The 7,321-nt window shown below is 31.7% G+C and overlaps 1 non-coding gene across 1 annotated transcript; it reads right to left on the bottom strand.

The window, feature by feature from the left end:
• Positions 1–6,764: 6,764 nt before the first annotated feature.
• On the bottom strand, positions 6,765–6,871 carry LOC116144132. The gene has a single exon (XR_004130226.1). It is a non-coding gene; the product is annotated as a small nucleolar RNA R71 (small nucleolar RNA).
• Positions 6,872–7,321: the final 450 nt, after the last annotated feature.

Genomic DNA, 7,321 nt, shown 5'->3' with positions numbered 1-7,321 from the left:
CAAATGATAAGCTTTATGGTGAAAAATAATATATGATGACGAAATGATTTTGTCAAATTGTGACAATAATGACTAAATTATATTTTCATAATTTTAATAGTGACCGAAATTTATTTGTCACTGACTTTATTGTGACAACATTTATTTGTCATATGTTGTTTAATGATAAATTATTTGTCAAAAATTACCTAGTGACGGAATAATTTGTAAAAAATTTAATAGCATGACAAATAATTTTAACACAAATATTTTTACATGACAAATTTTTTATTGACAAAATAATATAGGCGTGACAAATATTTTTTGTCCCCTAATATACTGTGTTCTCTATCTTTGCATAACCCTTCTGCATTTTTTTTTGGTAAAAGGTAATTATATAAAGAATAAAAGAATTGCATCCCCAAAAAGAGCCCTACAAAGTCAAGTTCCTTGGACAAGCCCAGGCAACCAAGCCAAAGAAACAAAAAAAGGTGGCATGGATTACATTCCAAAAAAGCCACCAAGCAAGCCTCAAAGAGGACTCTACAAAATGACCAACAACACAAAAACAATGTCGGACTTTGGTTTACAAAAGCCACTGCACATGCTATACACAAAAGAACCATCCACCCAAAGAACCAAAAATTCTGCACAACTACTAAAATCTTGCTTTTACGCAACCAAAACAAGAAAAAAGGAGGGAGCAGCAACATGCAATCTGTAAATAATTCCCCAGCGAAAAAAGCTCCAGAAAAGGTTCTGGTCAACGGCGAGAAAAGTCTTCTTCCAAGCCTCCAAGGTTTCAACATGGAAATCTACAGCCCAAATAGTAATACTCGCCCAGCCACACGAATAAGTAAGCAAGAATGCAGCAGCTCTTGGAGGAAGAGACTTGGGAACATCCAAAACCTGAAGAGTTAAAAAAAACGAAAACAAAAAAAGGGAAAAATATCGTTAATACAATATGATAATGTTTTATAGCATTAAAGAATTGGAAAAGCAAAAGTGGCAACATCTTAGAGAGAATGGAACTATAAGGTAATACAAAGTAGCTACTATTGGGTGTTAAAGGTGAGCCCATGAGGTTGGAACTAGTCATACTGAGTAAAATACCCAAGAAAAACCAACGTTATAACTATCTTATTGAATAAAGCTAGGAGTATTTGGCACATAAGGGTTATCATTACTTCAAGCCAGGGCAACATCTTACAAATTATTTGCATTGGGAAACTAAAGATGAAAACTAACAAAATGATTTCCTGAATAAGCAGTTTGTTTGAAGGATAAAGCTACTAATCATCAACTAGCAGTACTCCACACTCAAAAACATGAACCAGATGCTCAAGAATTATTATATCTGTAGAACTTGTCATAGTTGTGTCCTTCAACAGAAACACACTTATTCTTATTACTTATTAAGGGATAATAGAATATATGAAGTGATAAAATGATGTATCCAAAGAGTTACAATTCTAGATTATTCAAGATTTCAACATTCATCATCCAACAAGTGCATATCATACAAAAGGATGCTATTTCATGAGATGCATCAAATGCTTGTAGTTTGATCCTCATGTAAACATCCAAATATCATATACAAAATAATGAAAGTAATGTTTGTCTCTTACCCATAAGTGACATATGTCCACCTTTTGCAGCTATTCTTATATGCCTTACTAGCCATGGCAAAGACACCGCTAAAGATTTTCGTAATCTTAGTTTGTACAGTATCTTCTTAGTTTTTGGGGTGCATGTCATTTTGCCTGAATAAATGTAGTGAGATATCATAACCCAAAACAATACAAAGCAAAAAACTTTAGGCAATCACCAAAGAATGCAATGTACCGTGATGCGTATGATAAAAAGCAGCTTAGATTTTGGCTCCACCGAGCTGATTTTGCCCTTTTCCCTCTCTGTTCATTCAGATAAGGTCTAATTCCTTTATAGAGACACAGGTTAGTAATTGCTATATCAGAGCTGTTACACTAACATAAATATTAAGGATAATAGGCAAACACAAAAAATTAATGTGTATCACAAACAAATTATCATCAAATAATAATATTGAATGAAAGCTGAATCCAAAACAATGGATTCAACAGTAATATGATTTTGATTGCAGTAAATCATAATAAAAAGACCAACAAACAGCTGAAATTTGTCTTAATTTCCACAATTATATATTACTACTCAATAAATTCCATTTTCCATTAATTTCTCCACACAACCACGCAATGCACCATATAATCAATTTAAATGCAATATGCCAACTCAAATGAAAAAATTTTAAGTTGAAAATGCCAGAGATTAGTAAATAAGCCTTTAAAATCAAACCTTCAAACGAAATTCACCACTGCCGCCCACTGGTGACAATCCCTAGCCAGATGACTATTCTGTTCACAGTTGTAACAAGCCCCTCCGTCGCCGCCCCTTCATCTTCTGCCTTTCTACCCACCGCCGTCGCTTAGCCTCACCACCGTCCAGTTCACACCAGGCCTGTAATAGCACGGTGCGATTCTGGAAACCAATGCACCCTTAAACCAAACTGAACAAACAAAAACCTCCAAACTACGCATTATATAACCCAACACAAGCAACCAGTGCACCCCAAACAACCATCAAATTCACCTTGAAAATGAACAACCATGAAAACATTAAAAAATAGTGAGAGAGGGAAAACAAGAATGAAGAGAAAAAAAGAAAATAAATTAGAGAAGGTGGCCACCTGCTAGAGTTCTGTAGTGACTTCGATTGGAGGTTGTTAGATTTTGGGGCTGTGGAGGGAAGTCGGTGGGATGAGGATGTGAGCATAGGCATGAAGGAAAATTGGGGGTGGAGTTTGGGGCGGTGGGGTAGGGAAAATAGATAAAAAGGGGCTGGGCAATTTTTATTTATTTGAAATTTGATTTTTTTTTCTTAATTATTAAAATTGGTTATTTATTAATTTATATTTTATATATTTTTTCTTTGTTTAAAAAACTTAATTTTTTCTTTTGTTTAAAAAACTTAATTTTTTTCTTTTTTAATAGACTGATTTTTAACAAAAATAAAGATGTTATCTAATATATAAAATTATATATTATTATCATATCCAACACAATTTATATTATTCGACCCTTCATAATTTTTTATGATTTAATGACCCAAACTTTTCAATTGAGCATTTTTAGGTTTTTATATGTTTATAATCAATTACTTATGCTTATAAAAAAACTGAAAAATGTCTATCGTTTAATATAAAAATATAATTATATTTGTCATAACTGTAAATATGTAATTGATTTTTTGTTATAATTTCAAGCTAATACATATTTATCATTACATGCATATATATTTCATTCACCCTATAAAATTAGAAGTTTAAATCAATCACTCAATTGAGTCTTGCTGCAATAAATTAGAAATGGCAAATTTAATTAAATAGAGTATTAACTAAACCACATATCAAACACCACCTCAAGGATAGCTTGAATTGTTATATTTATCTCAATCTTCTAATTTCATATGATCATATACTGTATATACTTATTACATGACAACCAAAAAGAATAAAAGAATTCCAAAGAGGACGAGAAAACCGCCTGATGGTCTAAAATTAGTTATTCATTAATCAAATACTGGTTGTAGGGTCTTTTTCTGATATTAATTAATTTAGATCAAATTTTATTGGTCTAGAGTATTATTAGAAGTTGGTAGTAGTATTAGAATTAAGTATTACTACATATGATTAATTGTAAGTCTATATAAGAAGCCTAAACCATGGATTATCATTGTATTTTTATGGATTAGGAATATTCTAATATACTAAAAGGGTATTTTTTCTCTTTTCTTTTTCCAATTAACAGTAAATTGTGTGCAAAGATCATTAGTGGAGCTGCAAAACATTAATGAAATAAATTTAAAAAAAAAAAAAGAAAAAGAAAAAGCAATTTTTTAAAAAGGTACTGGAAGATTCGAACCATACACTCTTCTCTCAACTCTTCCCTTAACCACTTAAGCAAACCAACTCATTTTTTTTCTTTACTCTATATATATATCTAACTAAACATACAAACTCACAGCCAAAGTGTGAGGGAAACAATTGCGTTTTAGAGGTATGTTTGTCCCTTCTCCCTCACTTCTTCTCCTTTTGCGTTTTATTTTTCTTCTTTAGGATTTGGTTTTTCCAATTCAATTTTACAAAAAATAAAAGAGATCAAAGGCAGCTCACTTCACCAATTCAATTTTCCCTTTTTCACCCAATTCAAATTTTCCTTTTTTTGTTGTATCACCAAAGAAAATGGAGAATCAACACAGAGTTCATAAGGAAATCCCTTTTTCCCTTTTTTGCCCAATTCAATTATTCTCTTTACCCTTTTTGTATCCAGGCAAAGCGATTTATTTTTGTAATTTCATCTTTGTGTGAACGTATAATACAAAAATTAATATTAACATGTGATCCAAATATTAAGTCTATAAAATTAAAGCCGAAAATGTAAATATTGTATTCAGATTGAATTTGATTTGTATTCTTTATTATTAAAGCCGAAAATGGTACATAATATTTACATTATAAATTATTAATGATTTTGTATTTTTACAATTTTTTGGCTTTTCGAGTTTAAAAAAAAAAAATAAGGAGATCATATATATGTTTTTAGCAATATTTGTCACAAAATATAACGTTCAATCAACTCAATATTTGTCACTAATACCTCCATTAACATATATAAATGACTTTTTTTTTTTTTTGTAATGATAAATAATTCTTTTGTGACAAGTGGAGTTGTAATTATAGCATGTATTAAAATAAAGCGACTAAAGTTTTGATGACAAATATGTTTGTCACAATAAACAATTTATCTCGGTGCTTAAATTTTGACTCAAACATTTTGTCATTAATACCTCTATTTCAACATATATTATGACAATTTTTTTTAATAATAAATAAATTCTTTTTGTGACAAAATAATTGTAGTTATAGTATGTATAACTAAATATAGTGACTAAAATGTTTATAAAAAATATGTTACACAAAAACAATTTACCTGGTGCCAAATTTTGCGCCAAAAATTGTGATGAAATATTATGATAAAAATGTTTTTCTTCACTACTTTTATATGGGTTTCTTAATTGTGTAAAATATTATGACAATATTTTTTTAGTCACTGTATATCTCTTTGTCATACTGAATGTGATGTTTTTATTTTGTCATAATAACTAATTAATCGTGACAATAACATTTGACAAAATTATTTGTCACAATATAATATATTTCTTGTAGTGATTGAGAGTATTTTAAACTTGGGGAGAAGATTTGAGCTTTAACTTGTGGATTCTTCACATAGGGAAGATCTCTACTCTTTTCTTTGTAGTTCAATATGTTGATTTCTGGGTTAAGTTTATCTTGCTGTTGTTGTTAATTTAGTTATGAACTAACCCATTTTGGGTTAGGGTTTTGATGTAATTCGGATTTCTATGGATTAATCAATTGATAATTGTTGCTTTTATATTCTATTGCGTAGATTGTGTGATTATTCCGATTTTTATTGATTTTACTTGTTGAACATGATGAGATTGAGAAATGAATCATGTTGAGCTTCTTGGATAATTACCATTGTTATTTTGAATGCTAGAGATAGATTTGAGAAACAATGAAATCAATCTAGGATTCCATTAGCTTAATGAACTTGGATTTGTTAATCTTCAATTCGTTGGGTGCGGAAGATTAATAGGGAAAAATAGGAATTCATAGCCTGAGAAGGTATGTTTTACAACTTAGGGAATTCAGTTTACAATCAGTGCATGTGAATGTAAGAGTACCATAATCCACATAATTAATCCATAGAGTCCGAACAAAGCCAAACCCTAACCGTTTGTTTTAATTGATATTACACTTGTGTTAAACCTTGCTTTCATAATTTAGTTGTTTTTACATTTAGTAAATTTTGCTTTCAGTTTAGTTTTATATTCTTCCATAAATCCAAACAATATTTGATTTCTCCAACTTGAATACTAATAGGAAATTCAGTGCTTAGCAACCAATCCTCGTGGGAACAATACTCACTCATCATTTTATTACTTTGTGCGACTAGTGCACTTGCTATAATTGCATGTTGTAGTAACAACACATCAAGTTTTTGGCGCCGTTGCGAGGGATTGATTTTTGTGTTAACATTGAGTTTTTCTTTTGTTTGCTAGATTGGAGTTTTATTTTTGTTTTTCTTTGTTTGTTAGTTTAATTTTTGTTGTTCTTTTCTGTTGGCTTGTGATCTTACTTTTTCTCTCTTTCTGTGTAGTTTATGTGAAGACCAAGATGTCAGCCAGTGGTTCTTGTTGATCCAGAGATTGAAAGAACCACTAGAAGACTTAACAGAGAAAGAAGAGAAAGAGAGGTTACAGTTGAACCAGAGGTCATAGTTGTTGAGATGGTAGAAAATAGAACATTAAGGGAATTCTCAGTTCCCACAGTTGAAGGGAGTGGGTCAAGCATAACTAGACTAGCGGTACAAGCTAACAACTTTGAGATAAAGTCGGCAATCATCCAGATGATTCAGTAGTCGATACAGTTTAAGGGAGATTTGAAAGAAGATCCAAATCTGCACATTGCCAATTTTTTGGAGATTTACGATACTTTCAAGTCAAACGGAGTGTTAGATGATGCTATCAGATTGAGACTGTTCCCGTTTTCATTGAGGGATAAAGCTAAGGGATGGTTAATGCAACTACCGTCAAGAACGATCATAACATGGAATGATTTAGCATAGAAGTTCCTGCCCAAATTCTTTCCTGCAGCAAAATCAGCAAAACTGAGAAATGACATCACATCTTTTCTACAAGAAGAGTCTGAATCATTATATGAGGCTTGGGAAAGATAAAAGGAATTACTGAGGAGGTGTCCACACCATGGGTTCCCAGTTTGGATGTAAGTCTAAACGTTTTACAATGGATTGATGGTTAATGTGCAAACCATGGTTGATGCAGCATTGGGAGGAGCATTGCAAAATAAGACACCGGAAGAAGCTCATGAGTTGCTTGAAGTTTTGGCAAGTAACAACTATCAAAGACCTAATGAAAGGGTGCAGCCGAAGAAATATATGGGTCTTCATGAAGTTGATGCATACATGGCCATTTTAGCCCAACTCACAGCACTTTAGAAGCAGTTGGGAAGTATACAGGTTAACTCTATTCAAGCACCTCAACTAACTTGTGATTTTTGTGCGGATAGCCATTTGAGCAGTGAATGTCAAGTGGGGAACACGTTTGCTTCAGCGTCTTTATCTTTAGAACAGGTTAACTACTTGGCAGGAAATTAAAGGCAACCGAACAATCTGTACTCCAACACATATAATCCTGGTTGGAG

This window comes from Pistacia vera, unplaced genomic scaffold (assembly GCF_008641045.1).
Source record: "Pistacia vera cultivar Batoury unplaced genomic scaffold, PisVer_v2 Contig1006, whole genome shotgun sequence".
Taxonomy (NCBI): domain Eukaryota; kingdom Viridiplantae; phylum Streptophyta; class Magnoliopsida; order Sapindales; family Anacardiaceae; genus Pistacia; species Pistacia vera.
The sequence above is the reverse complement of the archived record's forward strand: the minus strand, read 5'-3'. Positions and strand labels throughout refer to the sequence as shown.